Raw genomic sequence first — 24,347 nt, 5'->3', positions numbered from 1 at the left:
ATGGCTCGCGAGCCGTGACAACAGGCTCTGTGGCGCAATGGATAGCGCATTGGACTTCTAGACTGCCACATGAGGTGATTCAAAGGTTGTGGGTTCGAGTCCCACCAGAGTCGTTTCATTTTGCCTTTCTTAAGGCCGCTCGGCCAACAAACACCGAGACTTCCTGACCACCCTGATTCAGCTGTCATGAAAACATTGCTCTGTGGCCTCTGTTTCGGACAGGAAGGCGACCTCACATCGATTGGACCGAGACAAGCTGTGAAGTAGGAGCTGCAATTCCGTTTCCAAACCATCCTTTCTGACTTCGCAACATTGCTCAGCACAAGCCCACAGGCGCTGTGGCTTAGTTAGTTAAAGCGCCTGTCTAGTAAACAGGAGATCCTGGGTTCGAATCCCAGCAGTGCCTTCCTTGTTCACTCATCTGTCGCTGGTCAGGATTCAACCTTCAGCTCCCTTTTCCAAGATAGCGCGACCTTCTGATGCACCACAGCAAAGAGGTGCCGTGGCTTGTCAACCTTCCTATCTTGAGATTCTGGGTTGGCCAGGGCAGCATGTAGTTTCACCAGGGTGAATCCATGTCTCACGACCGGGTGCCGTGACTTAGCTGGATAAAGCACCTGTCTGGTCAACGGGAGGTCCTGAGTACAAATCCCATCGGAGTCTCGGGCAGGGTTGTAGAATCGTCTTCGAGAGTGTGGCTTTAATTTCAAAAGCGGAACAGCAGGCAGTTTCTCCTGTGTGCCACCCACCAGTTGCTGACAAAGCACACTGGCCGGGGCAAACGCACAGCTCTGCAAGGGTGCCGTGGCTTAGTTGGTCAAAGCGCCTGTTTCGTAAACAGGAGATCCTGGGTTCAAATCCCAGCGGTACCTTTATTGGGGTGGTAGCATCACGTTGGAGAGCGTGGCTTTTCTTTCCTGAAGCTGAGTGCAAATGGGTGGGAGTTTCAGTAGGCCATTTCACCAGTGTGCCGCTTATCAACTGCTGCCAAAAAACACTGGCCAGGGACGAATGCATGACTGCAGCAGGGAGCTGTGGCTTGGAAAACGGAGTTCTTGGCTTCGAAATTCCAGCGGTGCCTTTGGTGGGGCTGGAGCACCATCAAAGAAAGTGTGGCTTTTCTTTCCTGAAGTGAAATGCAAACGACGGTAGCAAAAAGAGGGCCGGGGCAACAGGCAGTTGCTCCATTGCGCCACCCCTCAGCTGCTAACAAACAATACTAGCCAAGGCAAAGTGCCAGAAGAAGCGAGGTGCCGTGGCTTAGCTGGTCAAAGCGCCTGTCTTGTAAACAGGAGATCCTGGGTTCGAATCCCAGCGGTGCCTGCAGGGGCTCTAGCAATCACCTTAGGCAGTGTGGCTTTTCTTTCCTGAAACGGAATGCAAGCGGCGGGAGTTTCAGTAGGCCGATTCACCAGTGCGCCACTCATCAGCTGCTGCAAAAAAACACTGGCCAGGGCGAATGGGTGATAGCAGGAGGATAGGGTGGCTTGTGAAGAGGCACAAATCCCAGCTGAGCCTTTCTGCATTCTGAAAGCCCTCAAGCGAGAATTCAGTATCGCTGGAGCAATGGACTTCTACTCTGACAGATGAGGAGATTCACAGGTTGTGGCTATATCAAGGATAGCGCGGCATGCAAATGAGGTGCCATGGCTTAGCTGGTCAAAGTGCCTGTCTTGTAAAAAGCTGAAATCAAGCGACCTTGCTTTCAGTAGGCTGCTTTGCTAAAACCTTCACATGGCTCGGCGAGCCGTGACAACAGGCTCTGTGGCGCAATGGATAGCGCATTGGACTTCTAGACTGCCACATGAGGTGATTCAAAGGTTGTGGGTTCGAGTCCCACCAGAGTCGTTTCATTTTGCCTTTCTTAAGGCCGCTCGGCCAACAAACACCGAGACTTCCTGACCACCCTGATTCAGCTGTCATGAAAACATTGCTCTGTGGCCTCTGTTTCGGACAGGAAGGCGACCTCACATCGATTGGACCGAGACAAGCTGTGAAGTAGGAGCTGCAATTCCGTTTCCAAACCATCCTTTCTGACTTCGCAACATTGCTCAGCACAAGCCCACAGGCGCTGTGGCTTAGTTGGTTAAAGCGCCTGTCTAGTAAACAGGAGATCCTGGGTTCGAATCCCAGCAGTGCCTTCCTTGTTCACTCATCTGTCGCTGGTCAGGATTCAACCTTCAGCTCCCTTTTCCAAGATAGCGCGACCTTCTGATGCACCACAGCAAAGAGGTGCCGTGGCTTGTCAACCTTCCTATCTTGAGATTCTGGGTTGGCCAGGGCAGCATGTAGTTTCACCAGGGTGAATCCATGTCTACGACCGGGTGCCGTGACTTAGCTGGATAAAGCACCTGTCTGGTCAACGGGAGGTCCTGAGTACAAATCCCATCGGAGTCTCGGGCAGGGTTGTAGAATCGTCTTCGAGAGTGTGGCTTTAATTTCCAAAAGCGGAACAGCAGGCAGTTTCTCCTGTGTGCCACCCACCAGTTGCTGACAAAGCACACTGGCCGGGGCAAACGCACAGCTCTGCAAGGGTGCCGTGGCTTAGTTGGTCAAAGCGCCTGTTTCGTAAACAGGAGATCCTGGGTTCAAATCCCAGCGGTACCTTTATTGGGGTGGTAGCATCACGTTGGAGAGCGTGGCTTTTCTTTCCTGAAGCTGAGTGCAAATGGGTGGGAGTTTCAGTAGGCCATTTCACCAGTGTGCCGCTTATCAACTGCTGCCAAAAAACACTGGCCAGGGACGAATGCATGACTGCAGCAGGGAGCTGTGGCTTGGAAAACGGAGTTCTTGGCTTCGAAATTCCAGCGGTGCCTTTGGTGGGGCTGGAGCACCATCAAAGAAAGTGTGGCTTTTCTTTCCTGAAGTGAAATGCAGTCGACGGTAGCAAAAGAGGGCCGGGGCAACAGGCAGTTGCTCCATTGCGCCACCCCTCAGCTGCTAACAAACAATACTAGCCAAGGCAAAAGTGCCAGAAGAAGCGAGGTGCCGTGGCTTAGCTGGTCAAAGCGCCTGTCTTGTAAACAGGAGATCCTGGGTTCGAATCCCAGCGGTGCCTGCAGGGGCTCTAGCAATCACCTTAGGCAGTGTGGCTTTTCTTTCCTGAAGCGGAATGCAAGCGGCGGGAGTTTCAGTAGGCCGATTCACCAGTGCGCCACTCATCAGCTGCTGCAAAAAACACTGGCCAGGGCGAATGGGTGATAGCAGGAGGATAGGGTGGCTTGTGAAGAGGCACAAATCCCAGCTGAGCCTTTCTGCATTCTGAAAGCCCTCACAAGCGAGAATTCAGTATCGCTGGAGCAATGGACTTCTACTCTGACAGATGAGGAGATTCACAGGTTGTGGCTATATCAAGGATAGCGCGGCATGCAAATGAGGTGCCATGGCTTAGCTGGTCAAAGTGCCTGTCTTGTAAAAGCTGAAATCAAGCGACCTTGCTTTCAGTAGGCTGCTTTGCTAAAACCTTCACTGGCTCGGCGAGCCGTGACAACAGGCTCTGTGGCGCAATGGATAGCGCATTGGACTTCTAGACTGCCACATGAGGTGATTCAAAGGTTGTGGGTTCGAGTCCCACCAGAGTCGTTTCATTTTGCCTTTCTTAAGGCCGCTCGGCCAACAAACACCGAGACTTCCTGACCACCCTGATTCAGCTGTCATGAAAACATTGCTCTGTGGCCTCTGTTTCGGACAGGAAGGCGACCTCACATCGATTGGACCGAGACAAGCTGTGAAGTAGGAGCTGCAATTCCGTTTCCAAACCATCCTTTCTGACTTCGCAACATTGCTCAGCACAAGCCCACAGGCGCTGTGGCTTAGTTGGTTAAAGCGCCTGTCTAGTAAACAGGAGATCCTGGGTTCGAATCCCAGCAGTGCCTTCCTTGTTCACTCATCTGTCGCTGGTCAGGATTCAACCTTCAGCTCCCTTTTCCAAGATAGCGCGACCTTCTGATGCACCACAGCAAAGAGGTGCCGTGGCTTGTCAACCTTCCTATCTTGAGATTCTGGGTTGGCCAGGGCAGCATGTAGTTTCACCAGGGTGAATCCATGTCTACGACCGGGTGCCGTGACTTAGCTGGATAAAGCACCTGTCTGGTCAACGGGAGGTCCTGAGTACAAATCCCATCGGAGTCTCGGGCAGGGTTGTAGAATCGTCTTCGAGAGTGTGGCTTTAATTTCCAAAAGCGGAACAGCAGGCAGTTTCTCCTGTGTGCCACCCACCAGTTGCTGACAAAGCACACTGGCGGGAGCAACGCACAGCTCTACAAGGGTGCCGTGGCTTAGTTGGTCAAAGCGCCTGTTTCGTAAACAGGAGATCCTGGGTTCAAATCCCAGCGGTACCTTTATTGGGGTGGTAGCATCACGTTGGAGAGCGTGGCTTTTCTTTCCTGAAGCTGAGTGCAAATGGGTGGGAGTTTCAGTAGGCCATTTCACCAGTGTGCCGCTTATCAACTGCTGCCAAAAAACACTGGCCAGGGACGAATGCATGACTGCAGCAGGGAGCTGTGGCTTGGAAAACGGAGTTCTTGGCTTCGAAATTCCAGCGGTGCCTTTGGTGGGGCTGGAGCACCATCAAAGAAAGTGTGGCTTTTCTTTCCTGAAGTGAAATGCAAACGACGGTAGCAAAAAGGGCCGGGGCAACAGGCAGTTGCTCCATTGCGCCACCCTCAGCTGCTAACAAACAATACTAGCCAAGGCAAAGTGCCAGAAGAAGCGAGGTGCCGTGGCTTAGCTGGTCAAAGCGCCTGTCTTGTAAACAGGAGATCCTGGGTTCGAATCCCAGCGGTGCCTGCAGGGGGCTCTAGCAATCACCTTAGGCAGTGTGGCTTTTCTTTCCTGAAACGGAATGCAAGCGGCGGGAGTTTCAGTAGGCCGATTCACCAGTGCGCCACTCATCAGCTGCTGCAAAAAAACACTGGCCAGGGCGAATGGGTGATAGCAGGAGGATAGGGTGGCTTGTGAAGAGGCACAAATCCCAGCTGAGCCTTTCTGCATTCTGAAAGCCCTCACAAGCGAGAATTCAGTATCGCTGGAGCAATGGACTTCTACTCTGACAGATGAGGAGATTCACAGGTTGTGGCTATATCAAGGATAGCGCGGCATGCAAATGAGGTGCCATGGCTTAGCTGGTCAAAGTGCCTGTCTTGTAAAAAGCTGAAATCAAGCGACCTTGCTTTCAGTAGGCTGCTTTGCTAAAACCTTCACATGGCTCGGCGAGCCGTGACAACAGGCTCTGTGGCGCAATGGATAGCGCATTGGACTTCTAGACTGCCACATGAGGTGATTCAAAGGTTGTGGGTTCGAGTCCCACCAGAGTCGTTTCATTTTGCCTTTCTTAAGGCCGCTCGGCCAACAAACACCGAGACTTCCTGACCACCCTGATTCAGCTGTCATGAAAACATTGCTCTGTGGCCTCTGTTTCGGACAGGAAGGCGACCTCACATCGATTGGACCGAGACAAGCTGTGAAGTAGGAGCTGCAATTCCGTTTCCAAACCATCCTTTCTGACTTCGCAACATTGCTCAGCACAAGCCCACAGGCGCTGTGGCTTAGTTGGTTAAAGCGCCTGTCTAGTAAACAGGAGATCCTGGGTTCGAATCCCAGCAGTGCCTTCCTTGTTCACTCATCTGTCGCTGGTCAGGATTCAACCTTCAGCTCCCTTTTCCAAGATAGCGCGACCTTCTGATGCACCACAGCAAAGAGGTGCCGTGGCTTGTCAACCTTCCTATCTTGAGATTCTGGGTTGGCCAGGGCAGCATGTAGTTTCACCAGGGTGAATCCATGTCTCACGACCGGGTGCCGTGACTTAGCTGGATAAAGCACCTGTCTGGTCAACGGGAGGTCCTGAGTACAAATCCCATCGGAGTCTCGGGCAGGGTTGTAGAATCGTCTTCGAGAGTGTGGCTTTAATTTCCAAAAGCGGAACAGCAGGCAGTTTCTCCTGTGTGCCACCCACCAGTTGCTGACAAAGCACACTGGCCGGGGCAAACGCACAGCTCTGCAAGGGTGCCGTGGCTTAGTTGGTCAAAGCGCCTGTTTCAGTAAACAGGAGATCCTGGGTTCAAATCCCAGCGGTACCTTTATTGGGGTGGTAGCATCACGTTGGAGAGCGTGGCTTTTCTTTCCTGAAGCTGAGTGCAAATGGGTGGGAGTTTCAGTAGGCCATTTCACCAGTGTGCCGCTTATCAACTGCTGCCAAAAAACACTGGCCAGGGACGAATGCATGACTGCAGCAGGGAGCTGTGGCTTGGAAAACGGAGTTCTTGGCTTCGAAATTCCAGCGGTGCCTTTGGTGCGGCTGGAGCACCATCAAAGAAAGTGTGGCTTTTATTTCCTGAAGTGAAATGCAAACGACGGTAGCAAAAAGAGGGCCGGGGCAACAGGCAGTTGCTCCATTGCGCCACCCCTCAGCTGCTAACAAACAATACTAGCCAAGGCAAAGTGCCAGAAGAAGCGAGGTGCCGTGGCTTAGCTGGTCAAAGCGCCTGTCTTGTAAACAGGAGATCCTGGGTTCGAATCCCAGCGGTGCCTGCAGGGGCTCTAGCAATCACCTTAGGCAGTGTGGCTTTTCTTTCCTGAAACGGAATGCAAACGGCGGGAGTTTCAGTAGGCCGATTCACCAGTGCGCCACTCATCAGCTGCTGCAAAAAACACTGGCCAGGGCGAATGGGTGATAGCAGGAGGATAGGGTGGCTTGTGAAGAGGCACAAATCCCAGCTGAGCCTTTCTGCATTCTGAAAGCCCTCACAAGCGAGAATTCAGTATCGCTGGAGCAATGGACTTCTACTCTGACAGATGAGGAGATTCACAGGTTGTGGCTATATCAAGGATAGCGCGGCATGCAAATGAGGTGCCATGGCTTAGCTGGTCAAAGTGCCTGTCTTGTAAAAAGCTGAAATCAAGCGACCTTGCTTTCAGTAGGCTGCTTTGCTAAAACCTTCACATGGCTCGGCGAGCCGTGACAACAGGCTCTGTGGCGCAATGGATAGCGCATTGGACTTCTAGACTGCCACATGAGGTGATTCAAAGGTTGTGGGTTCGAGTCCCACCAGAGTCGTTTCATTTTGCCTTTCTTAAGGCCGCTCGGCCAACAAACACCGAGACTTCCTGACCACCCTGATTCAGCTGTCATGAAAACATTGCTCTGTGGCCTCTGTTTCGGACAGGAAGGCGACCTCACATCGATTGGACCGAGACAAGCTGTGAAGTAGGAGCTGCAATTCCGTTTCCAAACCATCCTTTCTGACTTCGCAACATTGCTCAGCACAAGCCCACAGGCGCTGTGGCTTAGTTGGTTAAAGCGCCTGTCTAGTAAACAGGAGATCCTGGGTTCGAATCCCAGCAGTGCCTTCCTTGTTCACTCATCTGTCGCTGGTCAGGATTCAACCTTCAGCTCCCTTTTCCAAGATAGCGCGACCTTCTGATGCACCACAGCAAAGAGGTGCCGTGGCTTGTCAACCTTCCTATCTTGAGATTCTGGGTTGGCCAGGGCAGCATGTAGTTTCACCAGGGTGAATCCATGTCACGACCGGGTGCCGTGACTTAGCTGGATAAAGCACCTGTCTGGTCAACGGGAGGTCCTGAGTACAAATCCCATCGGAGTCTCGGGCAGGGTTGTAGAATCGTCTCGAGAGTGTGGCTTTAATTTCCAAAAGCGGAACAGCAGGCAGTTTCTCCTGTGTGCCACCCACCAGTTGCTGACAAAGCACACTGGCGGGGCAAACGCACAGCTCTGCAAGGGTGCCGTGGCTTAGTTGGTCAAAGCGCCTGTTTCAGTAAACAGGAGATCCTGGGTTCAAATCCCAGCGGTACCTTTATTGGGGTGGTAGCATCACGTTGGAGAGCGTGGCTTTTCTTTCCTGAAGCTGAGTGCAAATGGGTGGGAGTTTCAGTAGGCCATTTCACCAGTGTGCCGCTTATCAACTGCTGCCAAAAACACTGGCCAGGGACGAATGCATGACTGCAGCAGGGAGCTGTGGCTTGAAAACGGAGTTCTTGGCTTCGAAATTCCAGCGGTGCCTTTGGTGGGGCTGGAGCACCATCAAAGAAAGTGTGGCTTTTCTTTCCTGAAGTGAAATGCAAACGACGGTAGCAAAAGAGGGCCGGGGCAACAGGCAGTTGCTCCATTGCGCCACACCCTCAGCTGCTAACAAACAATACTAGCCAAGGCAAAGTGCCAGAAGAAGCGAGGTGCCGTGGCTTAGCTGGTCAAAGCGCCTGTCTTGTAAACAGGAGATCCTGGGTTCGAATCCCAGCGGTGCCTGCAGGGGCTCTAGCAATCACCTTAGGCAGTGTGGCTTTTCTTTCCTGAAACGGAATGCAAACGGCGGGAGTTTCAGTAGGCCGATTCACCAGTGCGCCACTCATCAGCTGCTGCAAAAACACTGGCCAGGGCGAATGGGTGATAGCAGGAGGATAGGGTGGCTTGTGAAGAGGCACAAATCCCAGCTGAGCCTTTCTGCATTCTGAAAGCCCTCACAAGCGAGAATTCAGTATCGCTGGAGCAATGGACTTCTACTCTGACAGATGAGGAGATTCACAGGTTGTGGCTATATCAAGGATAGCGCGGCATGCAAATGAGGTGCCATGGCTTAGCTGGTCAAAGTGCCTGTCTTGTAAAAAGCTGAAATCAAGCGACCTTGCTTTCAGTAGGCTGCTTTGCTAAAACCTTCACATGGCTCGCGAGCCGTGACAACAGGCTCTGTGGCGCAATGGATAGCGCATTGGACTTCTAGACTGCCACATGAGGTGATTCAAAGGTTGTGGGTTCGAGTCCCACCAGAGTCGTTTCATTTTGCCTTTCTTAAGGCCGCTCGGCCAACAAACACCGAGACTTCCTGACCACCCTGATTCAGCTGTCATGAAAACATTGCTCTGTGGCCTCTGTTTCGGACAGGAAGGCGACCTCACATCGATTGGACCGAGACAAGCTGTGAAGTAGGAGCTGCAATTCCGTTTCCAAACCATCCTTTCTGACTTCGCAACATTTGCTCAGCACAAGCCCACAGGCGCTGTGGCTTAGTTGGTTAAAGCGCCTGTCTAGTAAACAGGAGATCCTGGGTTCGAATCCCAGCAGTGCCTTCCTTGTTCACTCATCTGTCGCTGGTCAGGATTCAACCTTCAGCTCCCTTTTCCAAGATAGCGCGACCTTCTGATGCACCACAGCAAAGAGGTGCCGTGGCTTGTCAACCTTCCTATCTTGAGATTCTGGGTTGGCCAGGGCAGCATGTAGTTTCACCAGGGTGAATCCATGTCTACGACCGGGTGCCGTGACTTAGCTGGATAAAGCACCTGTCTGGTCAACGGGAGGTCCTGAGTACAAATCCCATCGGAGTCTCGGGCAGGGTTGTAGAATCGTCTTCGAGAGTGTGGCTTTAATTTCCAAAAGCGGAACAGCAGGCAGTTTCTCCTGTGTGCCACCCACCAGTTGCTGACAAAGCACACTGGCCGGGGCAAACGCACAGCTCTGCAAGGGTGCCGTGGCTTAGTTGTCAAAGCGCCTGTTTCGTAAACAGGAGATCCTGGGTTCAAATCCCAGCGGTACCTTTATTGGGGTGGTAGCATCACGTTGGAGAGCGTGGCTTTTCTTTCCTGAAGCTGAGTGCAAATGGGTGGGAGTTTCAGTAGGCCATTTCACCAGTGTGCCGCTTATCAACTGCTGCCAAAAAACACTGGCCAGGGACGAATGCATGACTGCAGCAGGGAGCTGTGGCTTGGAAAACGGAGTTCTTGGCTTCGAAATTCCAGCGGTGCCTTTGGTGGGGCTGGAGCACCATCAAAGAAAGTGTGGCTTTTCTTTCCTGAAGTGAAATGCAAACGACGGTAGCAAAAGAGGGCCGGGGCAACAGGCAGTTGCTCCATTGCGCCACCCTCAGCTGCTAACAAACAATACTAGCCAAGGCAAAGTGCCAGAAGAAGGAGGTGCCGTGGCTTAGCTGGTCAAAGCGCCTGTCTTGTAAACAGGAGATCCTGGGTTCGAATCCCAGCGGTGCCTGCAGGGGCTCTAGCAATCACCTTAGGCAGTGTGGCTTTTCTTTCCTGAAACGGAATGCAAACGGCGGGATTTTCAGTAGGCCGATTCACCAGTGCGCGCCACTCATCAGCTGCAAAAAAAACACTGGCCAGGGCGAATGGGTGATAGCAGGAGGATAGGGTGGCTTGTGAAGAGGCACAAATCCCAGCTGAGCCTTTCTGCATTCTGAAAGCCCTCACAAGCGAGAATTCAGTATCGCTGGAGCAATGGACTTCTACTCTGACAGATGAGGAGATTCACAGGTTGTGGCTATATCAAGGATAGCGCGGCATGCAAATGAGGTGCCATGGCTTAGCTGGTCAAAGTGCCTGTCTTGTAAAAAGCTGAAATCAAGCGACCTTGCTTTCAGTAGGCTGCTTTGCTAAAACCTTCACATGGCTCGGCGAGCCGTGACAACACAGGCTCTGTGGCGCAATGGATAGCGCATTGGACTTCTAGACTGCCACATGAGGTGATTCAAAGGTTGTGGGTTCGAGTCCCACCAGAGTCGTTTCATTTTGCCTTTCTTAAGGCCGCTCGGCCAACAAACACCGAGACTTCCTGACCACCCTGATTCAGCTGTCATGAAAACATTGCTCTGTGGCCTCTGTTTCGGACAGGAAGGCGACCTCACATCGATTGGACCGAGACAAGCTGTGAAGTAGGAGCTGCAATTCCGTTTCCAAACCATCCTTTCTGACTTCGCAACATTGCTCAGCACAAGCCCACAGGCGCTGTGGCTTAGTTGGTTAAAGCGCCTGTCTAGTAAACAGGAGATCCTGGGTTCGAATCCCAGCAGTGCCTTCCTTGTTCACTCATCTGTCGCTGGTCAGGATTCAACCTTCAGCTCCTTTTCCAAGATAGCGCGACCTTCTGATGCACCACAGCAAAGAGGTGCCGTGGCTTGTCAACCTTCCTATCTTGAGATTCTGGGTTGGCCAGGGCAGCATGTAGTTTCACCAGGGTGAATCCATGTCTCACGACCGGGTGCCGTGACTTAGCTGGATAAAGCACCTGTCTGGTCAACGGGAGGTCCTGAGTACAAATCCCATCGGAGTCTCGGGCAGGGTTGTAGAATCGTCTTCGAGAGTGTGGCTTTAATTTCCAAAAGCGGAACAGCAGGCAGTTTCTCCTGTGTGCCACCCACCAGTTGCTGACAAAGCACACTGGCGGGCAAACGCACAGCTCTGCAAGGGTGCCGTGGCTTAGTTGGTCAAAGCGCCTGTTTTGTAAACAGGAGATCCTGGGTTCAAATCCCAGCGGTACCTTTATTGGGGTGGTAGCATCGCGTTGGAGAGCGTGGCTTTTCTTTCCTGAAGCTGAGTGCAAATGGGTGGGAGTTTCAGTAGGCCATTTCACCAGTGTGCCGCTTATCAACTGCTGCCAAAAAACACTGGCCAGGGACGAATGCATGACTGCAGCAGGGAGCTGTGGCTTGGAAAACGGAGTTCTTGGCTTCGAAATTCCAGCGGTGCCTTTGGTGGCTGGAGCACCATCAAAGAAAGTGTGGCTTTTCTTTCCTGAAGTGAAATGCAAACGACGGTAGAACAAAAAAGAGGGCCGGGCAACAGGCAGTTGCTCCATTGCGCCACCCCTCAGCTGCTAACAAACAATACTAGCCAAGGCAAAGTGCCAGAAGAAGCGAGGTGCCGTGGCTTAGCTGGTCAAAGCGCCTGTCTTGTAAACAGGAGATCCTGGGTTCGAATCCCAGCAGTACCTTCCTTGTCCACTTATCTGGTCAGGATTCAACCTTCAGCTCCCTTTTCCAAGGGAAGCGCGACCTTCTGATGCACCACAGCAAAGAGGTGCCGTGGCTTGTCAACCTTCCTATCTTGAGATTCTGGGTTGGCCAGGGCAGCATGTAGTTTCACCAGGGTGAATTCATGTCTACGACCGGGTGCCGTGACTTAGCTGGATAACGCACCTGTCTGGTCAACGGGAGGTCCTGAGTACAAATCCCATCGGAATCTCGGGCAGGGTTGTAGAATCGTCTTCGAGAGTGTGGCTTTAATTTCCAAAAGCGGAACAGCAGGCAGTTTCTCCTGTGTGCCACCCACCAGTTGCTGATAAAGCACACTGGCCGGGGGAAAAGCACAGGTCTACAAGGGTGCCGTGGCTTAGTTGGTCAAAGCGCCTGTTTCGTAAACAGGAGATCCTGGGTTCAAATCCCAGCGGTACCTTTATTGGGGTGGTAGCATCACGTTGGAGAGCGTGGCTTTTCTTTCCTGAAGCTGAGTGCAAATGGGTGGGAGTTTCAGTAGGCCATTTCACCAGTGTGCCGCTTATCAACTGCTGCCAAAAAACACTGGCCAGGGACGAATGCATGACTGCAGCAGGGAGCTGTGGCTTAGAAAACGGAGTTCTTGGCTTCGAAATTCCAGCGGTGCCTTTGGTGGGGCTGGAGCACCATCAAAGAAAGTGTGGCTTTTCTTTCCTGAAGTGAAATGCAAACGACGGTAGCAAAAAAGAGGGCGGGGCAACAGGCAGTTGCTCCATTGCGCCACCTCAGCTGCTAACAAACAATACTAGCCAAGGCAAAGTGCCAGAAGAAGCGAGGTGCCGTGGCTTAGCTGGTCAAAGCGCCTGTCTTGTAAACAGGAGATCCTGGTTTGAATCCCAGCGGTGCCTGCTGCAGGGGCTCTAGCAATCACCTTAGGCAGTGTGGCTTTTCTTTCCTGAAACGGAATGCAAACGGCGGGAGTTTCAGTAGGCCGATTCACCAGTGCGCCACTCATCAGCTGCTGCAAAAAACACTGGCCAGGGCGAATGGGTGATAGCAGGAGGATAGGGTGGCTTGTGAAGAGGCACAAATCCCAGCTGAGCCTTTCTGCATTCTGAAAGCCCCACAAGCGAGAATTCAGTATCGCTGGAGCAATGGACTTCTACTCTGACAGATGAGGAGATTCACAGGTTGTGGCTATATCAAGGATAGCGCGGCATGCAAATGAGGTGCCATGGCTTAGCTGGTCAAAGTGCCTGTCTTGTAAAAGCTGAAATCAAGCGACCTTGCTTTCAGTAGGCTGCTTTGCTAAAACCTTCACATGGCTCGGTGAGCCGTGACAACAGGCTCTGTGGCGCAATGGATAGCGCATTGGACTTCTAGACTGCCACATGAGGTGATTCAAAGGTTGTGGGTTGAGTCCCACCAGAGTCGTTTCATTTTGCCTTTCTAAGGCCGCTCGGCCAACAAACACCGAGACTTCCTGACCACCCTGATTCAGCTGTCATGAAAACATTGCTCTGTGGCCTCTGTTTCGGACAGGAAGGCGACCTCACATCGATTGGACCGAGACAAGCTGTGAAGTAGGAGCTGCAATTCCGTTTCCAAACCATCCTTTCTGACTTCGCAACATTGCTCAGCACAAGCCCACAGGCGCTGTGGCTTAGTTGGTTAAAGCGCCTGTCTAGTAAACAGGAGATCCTGGGTTCGAATCCCAGCAGTGCCTTCCTTGTTCACTCATCTGTCGCTGGTCAGGATTCAACCTTCAGCTCCCTTTTCCAAGATAGCGCGACCTTCTGATGCACCACAGCAAAGAGGTGCCGTGGCTTGTCAACCTTCCTATCTTGAGATTCTGGGTTGGCCAGGGCAGCATGTAGTTTCACCAGGGTGAATCCATGTCTCACGACCGGGTGCCGTGACTTAGCTGGATAAAGCACCTGTCTGGTCAACGGGAGGTCCTGAGTACAAATCCCATCGGAGTCTCGGGCAGGGTTGTAGAATCGTCTTCGAGAGTGTGGCTTTAATTTCCAAAAGCGGAACAGCAGGCAGTTTCTCCTGTGTGCCACCCACCAGTTGCTGACAAAGCACACTGGCCGGGCAAACGCACAGCTCTGCAAGGGTGCCGTGGCTTAGTTGGTCAAAGCGCCTGTTTTGTAAACAGGAGATCCTGGGTTCAAATCCCAGCGGTACCTTTATTGGGGTGGTAGCATCACGTTGGAGAGCGTGGCTTTTCTTTCCTGAAGCTGAGTGCAAATGGGTGGGAGTTTCAGTAGGCCATTTCACCAGTGTGCCGCTTATCAACTGCTGCCAAAAAACACTGGCCAGGGACGAATGCATGACTGCAGCAGGGAGCTGTGGCTTGGAAAAGAAATTCCAGCGGTGCCTTTGGTGGGGCTGGAGCACCATCAAAGAAAGTGTGGCTTTTCTTTCCTGAAGTGAAATGCAAACGACGGTAGAAAAAGAGGGCCGGGGCAACAGGCAGTTGCTCCATTGCGCCAACCCCTCAGCTGCTAACAAACAATACTAGCCAAGGCAAAGTGCCAGAAGAAGCGAGGTGCCGTGGCTTAGCTGGTCAAAGCGCCTGTCTTGTAAACAGGAGATCCTGGGTTCGAATCCCAGCAGTACCTTCCTTGTCCACTTATCTGGTCAGGATTCAACCTTCAGCTCCCTTTTCCAAGGTAGCGCGACCTTCTGATGCACCACAGCAAAGAGGTGCCGTGGCTTGTCAACCTTCCTATCTTGAGATTCTGGGTTGGCCAGGGCAGCATGTAGTTTCACCAGGGTGAATTCATGTCTACGACCGGGTGCCGTGACTTAGCTGGATAAAGCACCTGTCTGGTCAACGGGAGGTCCTGAGTACAAATCCCATCGGAGTCTCGGGCAGGGTTGTAGAATCGTCTTCGAGAGTGTGGCTTTAATTTCCAAAAGCGGAACAGCAGGCAGTTTCTCCTGTGTGCCACCCACCAGTTGCTGATAAAGCACACTGGCCGGGGGAAAAGCACAGGTCTACAAGGGTGCCGTGGCTTAGTTGGTCAAAGCGCCTGTTTCGTAAACAGGAGATCCTGGGTTCAAATCCCAGCGGTACCTTTATTGGGGTGGTAGCATCACGTTGGAGAGCGTGGCTTTTCTTTCCTGAAGCTGAGTGCAAATGGGTGGGAGTTTCAGTAGGCCATTTCACCAGTGTGCCGCTTATCAACTGCTGCCAAAAAACACTGGCCAGGGACGAATGCATGACTGCAGCAGGGAGCTGTGGCTTGGAAAACGGAGTTCTTGGCTTCGAAATTCCAGCGGTGCCTTTGGTGGGGCTGGAGCACCATCAAAGAAAGTGTGGCTTTTCTTTCCTGAAGTGAAATGCAAACGACGGTAGCAAAGAGGGCCGGGCAACAGGCAGTTGCTCCATTGCGCCACCCTCAGCTGCTAACAAACAATACTAGCCAAGGCAAAGTGCCAGAAGAAGCGAGGTGCCGTGGCTTAGCTGGTCAAAGCGCCTGTCTTGTAAACAGGAGATCCTGGGTTCGAATCCCAGCGGTGCCTGCAGGGGCTCTAGCAATCACCTTAGGCAGTGTGGCTTTTCTTTCCTGAAACGGAATGCAAGCGGCGGGAGTTTCAGTAGGCCGATTCACCAGTGCGCCACTCATCAGCTGCTGCAAAAACACTGGCCAGGGCGAATGGGTGATAGCAGGAGGATAGGGTGGCTTGTGAAGAGGCACAAATCCCAGCTGAGCCTTTCTGCATTCTGAAAGCCCTCACAAGCGAATTCAGTATCGCTGGAGCAATGGACTTCTACTCTGACAGATGAGGAGATTCACAGGTTGTGGCTATATCAAGGATAGCGCGGCATGCAAATGAGGTGCCATGGCTTAGCTGGTCAAAGTGCCTGTCTTGTAAAAAGCTGAAATCAAGCGACCTTGCTTTCAGTAGGCTGCTTTGCTAAAACCTTCACATGGCTCGCGAGCCGTGACAACAGGCTCTGTGGCGCAATGGATAGCGCATTGGACTTCTAGACTGCCACATGAGGTGATTCAAAGGTTGTGGGTTCGAGTCCCACCAGAGTCGTTTCATTTTGCTTTCTTAAGGCCGCTCGGCCAACAAACACCGAGACTTCCTGACCACCCTGATTCAGCTGTCATGAAAACATTGCTCTGTGGCCTCTGTTTCGGACAGGAAGGCGACCTCACATCGATTGGACCGAGACAAGCTGTGAAGTAGGAGCTGCAATTCCGTTTCCAAACCATCCTTTCTGACTTCGCAACATTGCTCAGCACAAGCCCACAGGCGCTGTGGCTTAGTTGGTTAAAGCGCCTGTCTAGTAAACAGGAGATCCTGGGTTCGAATCCCAGCAGTGCCTTCCTTGTTCACTCATCTGTCGCTGGTCAGGATTCAACCTTCAGCTCCCTTTTCCAAGATAGCGCGACCTTCTGATGCACCACAGCAAAGAGGTGCCGTGGCTTGTCAACCTTCCTATCTTGAGATTCTGGGTTGGCCAGGGCAGCATGTAGTTTCACCAGGGTGAATCCATGTCTCACGACCGGGTGCCGTGACTTAGCTGGATAAAGCACCTGTCTGGTCAACGGGAGGTCCTGAGTACAAATCCCATCGGAGTCTCGGGCAGGGTTGTAGAATCGTCTTCGAGAGTGTGGCTTTAATTTTCAAAAGCGGAACAGCAGGCAGTTTCTCCTGTGTGCCACCCACCAGTTGCTGACAAAGCACACTGGCCGGGGCAAACGCACAGCTCTGCAAGGGTGCCGTGGCTTAGTTGGTCAAAGCGCCTGTTTCGTAAACAGGAGATCCTGGGTTCAAATCCCAGCGGTACCTTTATTGGGGTGGTAGCATCACGTTGGAGAGCGTGGCTTTTCTTTCCTGAAGCTGAGTGCAAATGGGTGGGAGTTTCAGTAGGCCATTTCACCAGTGTGCCGCTTATCAACTGCTGCCAAAAAACACTGGCCAGGGACGAATGCATGACTGCAGCAGGGAGCTGTGGCTTGGAAAACGGAGTTCTTGGCTTCGAAATTCCAGCGGTGCCTTTGGTGGGGCTGGAGCACCATCAAAGAAAGTGTGGCTTTTCTTTCCTGAAGTGAAATGCAAACGACGGTAGCAAAAAGAGGGCCGGGGCAACAGGCAGTTGCTCCATTGCGCCACCCCTCAGCTGCTAACAAACAATACTAGCCAAGGCAAAGTGCCAGAAGAAGCGAGGTGCCGTGGCTTAGCTGGTCAAAGCGCCTGTCTTGTAAACAGGAGATCCTGGGTTCGAATCCCAGCGGTGCCTGCAGGGGGCTCTAGCAATCACCTTAGGCAGTGTGGCTTTTCTTTCCTGAAACGGAATGCAAACGGCGGGAGTTTCAGTAGGCCGATTCACCAGTGCGCCACTCATCAGCTGCTGCAAAAAAACACTGGCCAGGGCGAATGGGTGATAGCAGGAGGATAGGGTGGCTTGTGAAGAGGCACAAATCCCAGCTGAGCCTTTCTGCATTCTGAAAGCCCTCACAAGCGAGAATTCAGTATCGCTGGAGCAATGGACTTCTACTCTGACAGATGAGGAGATTCACAGGTTGTGGCTATATCAAGGATAGCGCGGCATGCAAATGAGGTGCCATGGCTTAGCTGGTCAAAGTGCCTGTCTTGTAAAAAGCTGAAATCAAGCGACCTTGCTTTCAGTAGGCTGCTTTGCTAAAACCTTCACATGGCTCGCGAGCCGTGACAACAGGCTCTGTGGCGCAATGGATAGCGCATTGGACTTCTAGACTGCCACATGAGGTGATTCAAAGGTTGTGGGTTCGAGTCCCACCAGAGTCGTTTCATTTTGCCTTTCTTAAGGCGCTCCGCCAACAAACACCGAGACTTCCTGACCACCCTGATTCAGCTGTCATGAAAACATTGCTCTGTGGCCTCTGTTTCGGACAGGAAGGCGACCTCACATCGATTGGACCGAGACAAGCTGTGAAGTAGGAGCTGCAATTCCGTTTCCAAACCATCCTTTCTGACTTCGCAACATTGCTCAGCACAAGCCCACAGGCGCTGTGGCTTAGTTGGTTAAAGCGCCTGTCTAGTAAACAGGAGATCCTGGGTTCGAATCCCAGCAGTGCCTTCCTTGTTCACTCATCTGTCGCTGGTCAGGATTCAACCTTCAGCTCCCTTTTCCAAGATAGCGCGACCTTCTGATGCACCACAGCAAAGAGGTGCCGTGGCTTGTCAACCTTCCTATCTTGAGATTCTGGGTTGGCCAGGGCAGCATGTAGTTTCACCAGGGTGAATCCATGTCTCACGACCGGGTGCCGTGACTTAGCTGGATAAAGCACCTGTCTGGTCAACGGGAGGTCCTGAGTACAAATCCCATCGGAGTCTCGGGCAGGGTTGTAGAATCGTCTTCGAGAGTGTGGCTTTAATTTCCAAAAGCGGAACAGCAGGCAGTTTCTCCTGTGTGCCACCCACCAGTTGCTGACAAAGCACACTGGCCGGGGCAAACGCACAGCTCTGCAAGGGTGCCGTGGCTTAGTTGGTCAAAGCGCCTGTTTTGTAAACAGGAGATCCTGGGTTCAAATCCCAGCGGTACCTTTATTGGGGTGGTAGCATCACGTTGGAGAGCGTGGCTTTTCTTTCCTGAAGCTGAGTGCAAATGGGTGGGAGTTTCAGTAGGCCATTTCACCAGTGTGCCGCTTATCAACTGCTGCCAAAAAACACTGGCCAGGGACGAATGCATGACTGCAGCAGGGAGCTGTGGCTTGGAAAACGGAGTTCTTGGCTTCGAAATTCCAGCGGTGCCTTTGGTGGGGCTGGAGCACCATCAAAGAAAGTGTGGCTTTTCTTTCCTGAAGTGAAATGCAAACGACGGTAGCAAAAAGAGGGCCAAGGGCAACAGGCAGTTGCTCCATTGCGCCACCCTCAGCTGCTAACAAACAATACTAGCCAAGGCAAAGTGCCAGAAGAAGCGAGGTGCCGTGGCTTAGCTGGTCAAAGCGCCTGTCTTGTAAACAGGAGATCCTGGGTTCGAATCCCAGCGGTGCCTGCCTGCAGGGGCTCTAGCAATCACCTTAGGCAGTGTGGCTTTTCTTTCCTGAAACGGAATGCAAACGGCGGGAGTTTCAGTAGGCCGATTCACCAGTGCGCCACTCATCAGCTGCTGCAAAAAACACTGGCCAGGGCGAATGGGTGATAGCAGGAGGATAGGGTGGCTTGTGAAGAGGCACAAATCCCAGCTGAGCCTTTCTGCATTCTGAAAGCCCTCACAAGCGAGAATTCAGTATCGCTGGAGCAATGGACTTCTACTCTGACAGATGAGGAGATTCACAGGTTGTGGCTATATCAAGGATAGCGCGGCATGCAAATGAGGTGCCATGGCTTAGCTGGTCAAAGTGCCTGTCTTGTAAAAAGCTGAAATCAAGCGACCTTGCTTTCAGTAGGCTGCTTTGCTAAAACCTTCACATGGCTCGGCGAGCCGTGACAACAGGCTCTGTGGCGCAATGGATAGCGCATTGGACTTCTAGACTGCCACATGAGGTGATTCAAAGGTTGTGGGTTGAGTCCCACCAGAGTCGTTTCATTTTGCCTTTCTTAAGGCGCGCCGCCAACAAACACCGAGACTTCCTGACCACCCTGATTCAGCTGTCATGAAAACATTGCTCTGTGGCCTCTGTTTGGACAGGAAGGCGACCTCACATCGATTGGACCGAGACAAGCTGTGAAGTAGGAGCTGCAATTCCGTTTCCAAACCATCCTTTCTGACTTCGCAACATTGCTCAGCACAAGCCCACAGGCGCTGTGGCTTAGTTGGTTAAAGCGCCTGTCTAGTAAACAGGAGATCCTGGGTTCGAATCCCAGCAGTGCCTTCCTTGTTCACTCATCTGTCGCTGGTCAGGATTCAACCTTCAGCTCCCTTTTCCAAGATAGCGCGACCTTCTGATGCACCACAGCAAAGAGGTGCCGTGGCTTGTCAACCTTCCTATCTTGAGATTCTGGGTTGGCCAGGGCAGCATGTAGTTTCACCAGGGTGAATCCATGTTCACGACCGGGTGCCGTGACTTAGCTGGATAAAGCACCTGTCTGGTCAACGGGAGGTCCTGAGTACAAATCCCATCGGAGTCTCGGGCAGGGTTGTAGAATCGTCTTCGAGAGTGTGGCTTTAATTTCCAAAAGCGGAACAGCAGGCAGTTTCTCCTGTGTGCCACCCACCAGTTGCTGACAAAGCACACTGGCCGGGCAACGCACAGCTCTGCAAGGGTGCCGTGGCTTAGTTGGTCAAAGCGCCTGTTTCGTAAACAGGAGATCCTGGGTTCAAATCCCAGCGGTACCTTTATTGGGGTGGTAGCATCACGTTGGAGAGCGTGGCTTTTCTTTCCTGAAGCTGAGTGCAAATGGGTGGGAGTTTCAGTAGGCCATTTCACCAGTGTGCCGCTTATCAACTGCTGCCAAAAAACACTGGCCAGGGACGAATGCATGACTGCAGCAGGAGCTGTGGCTTGGAAAACGGAGTTCTTGGCTTCGAAATTCCAGCGGTGCCTTTGGTGGGGCTGGAGCACCATCAAAGAAAGTGTGGCTTTTCTTTCCTGAAGTGAAATGCAAACGACGGTAGCAAAAAGAGGGCCGGGCAACAGGCAGTTGCTCCATTGCGCCCACCCTCAGCTGCTAACAAACAATACTAGCCAAGGCAAAGTGCCAGAAGAAGCGAGGTGCCGTGGCTTAGCTGGTCAAAGCGCCTGTCTTGTAAACAGGAGATCCTGGGTTCGAATCCCAGCGGTGCCTGCAGGGGGCTCTAGCAATCACCTTAGGCAGTGTGGCTTTTCTTTCCTGAAACGGAATGCAAACGGCGGGAGTTTCAGTAGGCCGATTCACCAGTGCGCCACTCATCAGCTGCTGCAAAAACACTGGCCAGGGCGAATGGGTGATAGCAGGAGGATAGGGTGGCTTGTGAAGAGGCACAAATCCCAGCTGAGCCTTTCTGCATTCTGAAAGCCCTCACAAGCGAGAATTCAGTATCGCTGGAGCAATGGACTTCTACTCTGACAGATGAGGAGATTCACAGGTTGTGGCTATATCAAGGATAGCGCGGCATGCAAATGAGGTGCCATGGCTTAGCTGGTCAAAGTGCCTGTCTTGTAAAAGCTGAAATCAAGCGACCTTGCTTTCAGTAGGCTGCTTTGCTAAAACCTTCACATGGCTCGGCGAGCCGTGACAACAGGCTCTGTGGCGCAATGGATAGCGCATTGGACTTCTAGACTGCCACATGAGGTGATTCAAAGGTTGTGGATTCGAGTCCCACCAGAGTCGTTTCATTTTGCCTTTCTTAAGGCCGCTCGCCAACAAACACCGAGACTTCCTGACCACCCTGATTCAGCTGTCATGAAAACATTGCTCTGTGGCCTCTGTTTCGGACAGGAAGGCGACCTCACATCGATTGGACCGAGACAAGCTGTGAAGTAGGAGCTGCAATTCCGTTTCCAAACCATCCTTTCTGACTTCGCAACATTGCTCAGCACAAGCCCACAGGCGCTGTGGCTTAGTTGGGTTAAAGCGCCTGTCTAGTAAACAGGAGATCCTGGGTTCGAATCCCAGCAGTGCCTTCCTTGTTCACTCATCTGTCGCTGGTCAGGATTCAACCTTCAGCTCCCTTTTCCAAGATAGCGCGACCTTCTGATGCACCACAGCAAAGAGGTGCCGTGGCTTGTCAACCTTCCTATCTTGAGATTCTGGGTTGGCCAGGGCAGCATGTAGTTTCACCAGGGTGAATCCATGTCTACGACCGGGTGCCGTGACTTAGCTGGATAAAGCACCTGTCTGGTCAACGGGAGGTCCTGAGTACAAATCCCATCGGAGTCTCGGGCAGGGTTGTAGAATCGTCTTCGAGAGTGTGGCTTTAATTTCAAAAGCGGAACAGCAGGCAGTTTCTCCTGTGTGCCACCCACCAGTTGCTGACAAAGCACACTGGCCGGGCAAACGCACAGCTCTGCAAGGGTGCCGTGGACTTAGTTGGTCAAAGCGCCTGTTTCGTAAACAGGAGATCCTGGGTTCAAATCCCAGCGGTACCTTTATTGGGGTGGTAGCATCACGTTGGAGAGCGTGGCTTTTCTTTCCTGAAGCTGAGTGCAAATGGGTGGGAGTTTCAGTAGGCCATTTCACCAGTGTGCCGCTTATCAACTGCTGCCAAAAAACACTGGCCAGGGACGAATGCATGACTGCAGCAGGAGCTGTGGCTTGGAAAACGGAGTTCTTGGCTTGAAATTCCAGCGGTGCCTTTGGTGGGGCTGGAGCACCATCAAAGAAAGTGTGGCTTTTCTTTCCTGAAGTGAAATGCAAACGACGGTAGCAAAAAGAGGGCCGGGGCAACAGGCAGTTGCTCCATTGCGCCACCCCTCAGCTGCTAACAAACAATACTAGCCAAGGCAAAGTGCCAGAAGAAGCGAGGTGCCGTGGCTTAGCTGGTCAAAGCGCCTGTCTTGTAAACAGGAGATCCTGGGTTCGAATCCCAGCGGTGCCTGCAGGGGCTCTAGCAATCACCTTAGGCAGTGTGGCTTTTCTTTCCTGAAACGGAATGCAAACGGCGGGAGTTTCAGTAGGCCGATTCACCAGTGCGCCACTCATCAGCTGCTGCAAAAAAACACTGGCCAGGGCGAATGGGTGATAGCAGGAGGATAGGGTGGCTTGTGAAGAGGCACAAATCCCAGCTGAGCCTTTCTGCATTCTGAAAGCCCTCACAAGCGAGAATTCAGTATCGCTGGAGCAATGGACTTCTACTCTGACAGATGAGGAGATTCACAGGTTGTGGCTATATCAAGGATAGCGCGGCATGCAAATGAGGTGCAATGGCTTAGCTGGTCAAAGTGCCTGTCTTGTAAAAAGCTGAAATCAAGCGACCTTGCTTTCAGTAGGCTGCTTTGCTAAAACCTTCACATGGCTCGGCGAGCCGTGACAACAGGCTCTGTGGCGCAATGGATAGCGCATTGGACTTCTAGACTGCCACATGAGGTGATTCAAAGGTTGTGGGTTTGAGTCCCACCAGAGTCGTTTCATTTTGCCTTTCTTAAGGCCGCTCGGCCAACAAACACCGAGACTTCCTGACCACCCTGATTCAGCTGTCATGAAAACATTGCTCTGTGGCCTCTGTTTCGGACAGGAAGGCGACCTCACATCGATTGGACCGAGACAAGCTGTGAAGTAGGAGCTGCAATTCCGTTTCCAAACCATCCTTTCTGACTTCGCAACATTGCTCAGCACAAGCCCACAGGCGCTGTGGCTTAGTTGGTTAAAGCACCTGTCTAGTAAACAGGAGATCCTGGGTTCGAATCCCAGCAGTGCCTTCCTTGTTCACTCATCTGTCGCTGGTCAGGATTCAACCTTCAGCTCCCTTTTCCAAGATAGCGCGACCTTCTGATGCACCACAGCAAAGAGGTGCCGTGGCTTGTCAACCTTCCTATCTTGAGATTCTGGGTTGGCCAGGGCAGCATGTAGTTTCACCAGGGTGAATCCATGTTCACGACCGGGTGCCGTGACTTAGCTGGATAAAGCACCTGTCTGGTCAACGGGAGGTCCTGAGTACAAATCCCATCGGAGTCTCGGGCAGGGTTGTAGAATCGTCTTCGAGAGTGTGGCTTTAATTTCCAAAAGCGGAACAGCAGGCAGTTTCTCCAGTGTGCCACCCACCAGTTGCTGACAAAGCACACTGGCCGGGGCAAACGCACAGCTCTGCAAGGGTGCCGTGGCTTAGTTGGTCAAAGCGCCTGTTTTGTAAACAGGAGATCCTGGGTTCAAATCCCAGCGGTACCTTTATTGGGGTGGTAGCATCGCGTTGGAGAGCGTGGCTTTTCTTTCCTGAAGCTGAGTGCAAATGGGTGGGAGTTTCAGTAGGCCATTTCACCAGTGTGCCGCTTATCAACTGCTGCCAAAAAACACTGGCCAGGGACGAATGCATGACTGCAGCAGGGAGCTGTGGCTTGGAAAGCGGAGTTCTTGGCTTCGAAATTCCAGCGGTGCCTTTGGTGGGGCTGGAGCACCATCAAAGAAAGTGTGGCTTTTCTTTCCTGAAGTGAAATGCAAACGACGGTAGCAAAAAGAGGGCCGGGGCAACAGGCAGTTGCTCCATTGCGCCACCCCTCAGCTGCTAACAAACAATACTAGCCAAGGCAAAGTGCCAGAAGAAGCGAGGTGCCGTGGCTTAGCTGGTCAAAGCGCCTGTCTTGTAAACAGGAGATCCTGTGTTTGAATCCCAGCGGTGCCTGCAGGGGGCTCTAGCAATCACCTTAGGCGCTGTGGCTTTTCTTTCCTGAAACGGAATGCAAACGGCGGGAGTTTCAGTAGGCCGATTCACCAGTGCGCCACTCATCAGCTGCTGCAAAAAAACACTGGCCAGGGCGAATGGGTGATAGCAGGAGGATAGGGTGGCTTGTGAAGAGGCACAAATCCCAGCTGAGCCTTTCTGCATTCTGAAAGCCCTCACAAGCGAGAATTCAGTATCGCTGGAGCAATGGACTTCTACTCTGACAGATGAGGAGATTCACAGGTTGTGGCTATATCAAGGATAGCGCGGCATGCAAATGAGGTGCCATGGCTTAGCTGGTCAAAGTGCCTGTCTTGTAAAAAGCTGAAATCAAGCGACCTTGCTTTCAGTAGGCTGCTTTGCTAAAACCTTCA

At 52.4% G+C, this 24,347-nt stretch overlaps 51 non-coding genes across 51 annotated transcripts; all 51 read left to right on the top strand.

Moving 5' to 3' along the window:
* The first annotated feature begins 23 nt into the window (after positions 1-23).
* trnar-ucu lies at positions 24-113 on the top strand. Its single transcript is given in 2 exon segments — positions 24-60; positions 78-113. It is a non-coding gene; the product is annotated as a tRNA-Arg (tRNA).
* A 219-nt stretch (positions 114-332) lies between these two features.
* trnat-agu lies at positions 333-406 on the top strand. Its single transcript has one exon. It is a non-coding gene; the product is annotated as a tRNA-Thr (tRNA).
* A 392-nt stretch (positions 407-798) lies between these two features.
* On the top strand, positions 799-872 carry trnat-cgu. The gene has a single exon. It is a non-coding gene; the product is annotated as a tRNA-Thr (tRNA).
* A 377-nt stretch (positions 873-1,249) lies between these two features.
* trnat-ugu lies at positions 1,250-1,323 on the top strand. The gene has a single exon. It is a non-coding gene; the product is annotated as a tRNA-Thr (tRNA).
* Positions 1,324-1,758: 435 nt separating this feature from the next.
* On the top strand, positions 1,759-1,848 carry trnar-ucu. Its single transcript is given in 2 exon segments — positions 1,759-1,795; positions 1,813-1,848. It is a non-coding gene; the product is annotated as a tRNA-Arg (tRNA).
* Positions 1,849-2,067: 219 nt separating this feature from the next.
* trnat-agu lies at positions 2,068-2,141 on the top strand. Its single transcript has one exon. It is a non-coding gene; the product is annotated as a tRNA-Thr (tRNA).
* Positions 2,142-2,533: 392 nt separating this feature from the next.
* On the top strand, positions 2,534-2,607 carry trnat-cgu. The gene has a single exon. It is a non-coding gene; the product is annotated as a tRNA-Thr (tRNA).
* Positions 2,608-2,984: 377 nt separating this feature from the next.
* trnat-ugu lies at positions 2,985-3,058 on the top strand. Its single transcript has one exon. It is a non-coding gene; the product is annotated as a tRNA-Thr (tRNA).
* Positions 3,059-3,492: 434 nt separating this feature from the next.
* trnar-ucu lies at positions 3,493-3,582 on the top strand. The gene is given in 2 exon segments: positions 3,493-3,529; positions 3,547-3,582. It is a non-coding gene; the product is annotated as a tRNA-Arg (tRNA).
* A 219-nt stretch (positions 3,583-3,801) lies between these two features.
* trnat-agu lies at positions 3,802-3,875 on the top strand. Its single transcript has one exon. It is a non-coding gene; the product is annotated as a tRNA-Thr (tRNA).
* Positions 3,876-4,266: 391 nt separating this feature from the next.
* trnat-cgu lies at positions 4,267-4,340 on the top strand. The gene has a single exon. It is a non-coding gene; the product is annotated as a tRNA-Thr (tRNA).
* A 374-nt stretch (positions 4,341-4,714) lies between these two features.
* On the top strand, positions 4,715-4,788 carry trnat-ugu. The gene has a single exon. It is a non-coding gene; the product is annotated as a tRNA-Thr (tRNA).
* A 438-nt stretch (positions 4,789-5,226) lies between these two features.
* trnar-ucu lies at positions 5,227-5,316 on the top strand. The gene is given in 2 exon segments: positions 5,227-5,263; positions 5,281-5,316. It is a non-coding gene; the product is annotated as a tRNA-Arg (tRNA).
* Positions 5,317-5,535: 219 nt separating this feature from the next.
* Positions 5,536-5,609, top strand: trnat-agu. The gene has a single exon. It is a non-coding gene; the product is annotated as a tRNA-Thr (tRNA).
* Positions 5,610-6,454: 845 nt separating this feature from the next.
* Positions 6,455-6,528, top strand: trnat-ugu. The gene has a single exon. It is a non-coding gene; the product is annotated as a tRNA-Thr (tRNA).
* A 436-nt stretch (positions 6,529-6,964) lies between these two features.
* trnar-ucu lies at positions 6,965-7,054 on the top strand. The gene is given in 2 exon segments: positions 6,965-7,001; positions 7,019-7,054. It is a non-coding gene; the product is annotated as a tRNA-Arg (tRNA).
* Positions 7,055-7,273: 219 nt separating this feature from the next.
* Positions 7,274-7,347, top strand: trnat-agu. The gene has a single exon. It is a non-coding gene; the product is annotated as a tRNA-Thr (tRNA).
* Positions 7,348-8,186: 839 nt separating this feature from the next.
* Positions 8,187-8,260, top strand: trnat-ugu. Its single transcript has one exon. It is a non-coding gene; the product is annotated as a tRNA-Thr (tRNA).
* Positions 8,261-8,694: 434 nt separating this feature from the next.
* trnar-ucu lies at positions 8,695-8,784 on the top strand. Its single transcript is given in 2 exon segments — positions 8,695-8,731; positions 8,749-8,784. It is a non-coding gene; the product is annotated as a tRNA-Arg (tRNA).
* A 220-nt stretch (positions 8,785-9,004) lies between these two features.
* Positions 9,005-9,078, top strand: trnat-agu. The gene has a single exon. It is a non-coding gene; the product is annotated as a tRNA-Thr (tRNA).
* A 392-nt stretch (positions 9,079-9,470) lies between these two features.
* On the top strand, positions 9,471-9,543 carry trnat-cgu. The gene has a single exon. It is a non-coding gene; the product is annotated as a tRNA-Thr (tRNA).
* A 374-nt stretch (positions 9,544-9,917) lies between these two features.
* Positions 9,918-9,991, top strand: trnat-ugu. Its single transcript has one exon. It is a non-coding gene; the product is annotated as a tRNA-Thr (tRNA).
* A 439-nt stretch (positions 9,992-10,430) lies between these two features.
* Positions 10,431-10,520, top strand: trnar-ucu. The gene is given in 2 exon segments: positions 10,431-10,467; positions 10,485-10,520. It is a non-coding gene; the product is annotated as a tRNA-Arg (tRNA).
* Positions 10,521-10,739: 219 nt separating this feature from the next.
* Positions 10,740-10,813, top strand: trnat-agu. The gene has a single exon. It is a non-coding gene; the product is annotated as a tRNA-Thr (tRNA).
* Positions 10,814-11,203: 390 nt separating this feature from the next.
* Positions 11,204-11,277, top strand: trnat-ugu. The gene has a single exon. It is a non-coding gene; the product is annotated as a tRNA-Thr (tRNA).
* Positions 11,278-11,654: 377 nt separating this feature from the next.
* Positions 11,655-11,728, top strand: trnat-ugu. The gene has a single exon. It is a non-coding gene; the product is annotated as a tRNA-Thr (tRNA).
* A 387-nt stretch (positions 11,729-12,115) lies between these two features.
* Positions 12,116-12,189, top strand: trnat-cgu. Its single transcript has one exon. It is a non-coding gene; the product is annotated as a tRNA-Thr (tRNA).
* Positions 12,190-13,381: 1,192 nt separating this feature from the next.
* On the top strand, positions 13,382-13,455 carry trnat-agu. The gene has a single exon. It is a non-coding gene; the product is annotated as a tRNA-Thr (tRNA).
* Positions 13,456-13,847: 392 nt separating this feature from the next.
* trnat-ugu lies at positions 13,848-13,921 on the top strand. The gene has a single exon. It is a non-coding gene; the product is annotated as a tRNA-Thr (tRNA).
* Positions 13,922-14,282: 361 nt separating this feature from the next.
* On the top strand, positions 14,283-14,356 carry trnat-ugu. Its single transcript has one exon. It is a non-coding gene; the product is annotated as a tRNA-Thr (tRNA).
* Positions 14,357-14,742: 386 nt separating this feature from the next.
* trnat-cgu lies at positions 14,743-14,816 on the top strand. Its single transcript has one exon. It is a non-coding gene; the product is annotated as a tRNA-Thr (tRNA).
* Positions 14,817-15,189: 373 nt separating this feature from the next.
* Positions 15,190-15,263, top strand: trnat-ugu. The gene has a single exon. It is a non-coding gene; the product is annotated as a tRNA-Thr (tRNA).
* Positions 15,264-15,695: 432 nt separating this feature from the next.
* On the top strand, positions 15,696-15,785 carry trnar-ucu. The gene is given in 2 exon segments: positions 15,696-15,732; positions 15,750-15,785. It is a non-coding gene; the product is annotated as a tRNA-Arg (tRNA).
* A 218-nt stretch (positions 15,786-16,003) lies between these two features.
* On the top strand, positions 16,004-16,077 carry trnat-agu. The gene has a single exon. It is a non-coding gene; the product is annotated as a tRNA-Thr (tRNA).
* Positions 16,078-16,470: 393 nt separating this feature from the next.
* Positions 16,471-16,544, top strand: trnat-cgu. Its single transcript has one exon. It is a non-coding gene; the product is annotated as a tRNA-Thr (tRNA).
* Positions 16,545-16,921: 377 nt separating this feature from the next.
* On the top strand, positions 16,922-16,995 carry trnat-ugu. The gene has a single exon. It is a non-coding gene; the product is annotated as a tRNA-Thr (tRNA).
* A 437-nt stretch (positions 16,996-17,432) lies between these two features.
* Positions 17,433-17,522, top strand: trnar-ucu. Its single transcript is given in 2 exon segments — positions 17,433-17,469; positions 17,487-17,522. It is a non-coding gene; the product is annotated as a tRNA-Arg (tRNA).
* A 218-nt stretch (positions 17,523-17,740) lies between these two features.
* On the top strand, positions 17,741-17,814 carry trnat-agu. Its single transcript has one exon. It is a non-coding gene; the product is annotated as a tRNA-Thr (tRNA).
* A 393-nt stretch (positions 17,815-18,207) lies between these two features.
* On the top strand, positions 18,208-18,281 carry trnat-ugu. Its single transcript has one exon. It is a non-coding gene; the product is annotated as a tRNA-Thr (tRNA).
* Positions 18,282-18,658: 377 nt separating this feature from the next.
* Positions 18,659-18,732, top strand: trnat-ugu. Its single transcript has one exon. It is a non-coding gene; the product is annotated as a tRNA-Thr (tRNA).
* Positions 18,733-19,478: 746 nt separating this feature from the next.
* On the top strand, positions 19,479-19,552 carry trnat-agu. Its single transcript has one exon. It is a non-coding gene; the product is annotated as a tRNA-Thr (tRNA).
* Positions 19,553-19,942: 390 nt separating this feature from the next.
* trnat-cgu lies at positions 19,943-20,016 on the top strand. The gene has a single exon. It is a non-coding gene; the product is annotated as a tRNA-Thr (tRNA).
* A 375-nt stretch (positions 20,017-20,391) lies between these two features.
* On the top strand, positions 20,392-20,465 carry trnat-ugu. The gene has a single exon. It is a non-coding gene; the product is annotated as a tRNA-Thr (tRNA).
* Positions 20,466-20,900: 435 nt separating this feature from the next.
* Positions 20,901-20,990, top strand: trnar-ucu. The gene is given in 2 exon segments: positions 20,901-20,937; positions 20,955-20,990. It is a non-coding gene; the product is annotated as a tRNA-Arg (tRNA).
* A 218-nt stretch (positions 20,991-21,208) lies between these two features.
* trnat-agu lies at positions 21,209-21,283 on the top strand. The gene has a single exon. It is a non-coding gene; the product is annotated as a tRNA-Thr (tRNA).
* Positions 21,284-21,673: 390 nt separating this feature from the next.
* trnat-cgu lies at positions 21,674-21,748 on the top strand. Its single transcript has one exon. It is a non-coding gene; the product is annotated as a tRNA-Thr (tRNA).
* A 375-nt stretch (positions 21,749-22,123) lies between these two features.
* On the top strand, positions 22,124-22,197 carry trnat-ugu. The gene has a single exon. It is a non-coding gene; the product is annotated as a tRNA-Thr (tRNA).
* A 437-nt stretch (positions 22,198-22,634) lies between these two features.
* trnar-ucu lies at positions 22,635-22,724 on the top strand. Its single transcript is given in 2 exon segments — positions 22,635-22,671; positions 22,689-22,724. It is a non-coding gene; the product is annotated as a tRNA-Arg (tRNA).
* A 219-nt stretch (positions 22,725-22,943) lies between these two features.
* trnat-agu lies at positions 22,944-23,017 on the top strand. Its single transcript has one exon. It is a non-coding gene; the product is annotated as a tRNA-Thr (tRNA).
* A 392-nt stretch (positions 23,018-23,409) lies between these two features.
* trnat-ugu lies at positions 23,410-23,483 on the top strand. Its single transcript has one exon. It is a non-coding gene; the product is annotated as a tRNA-Thr (tRNA).
* Positions 23,484-23,860: 377 nt separating this feature from the next.
* trnat-ugu lies at positions 23,861-23,934 on the top strand. The gene has a single exon. It is a non-coding gene; the product is annotated as a tRNA-Thr (tRNA).
* Positions 23,935-24,347: the final 413 nt, after the last annotated feature.

The sequence above is a fragment of the Puntigrus tetrazona genome, chromosome 15, assembly GCF_018831695.1.
Source record: "Puntigrus tetrazona isolate hp1 chromosome 15, ASM1883169v1, whole genome shotgun sequence".
Lineage (NCBI taxonomy): Eukaryota > Metazoa > Chordata > Actinopteri > Cypriniformes > Cyprinidae > Puntigrus > Puntigrus tetrazona.
Note: the sequence above shows the minus strand (reverse complement) of the source record. Positions and strands in the feature narration are given on the sequence as shown.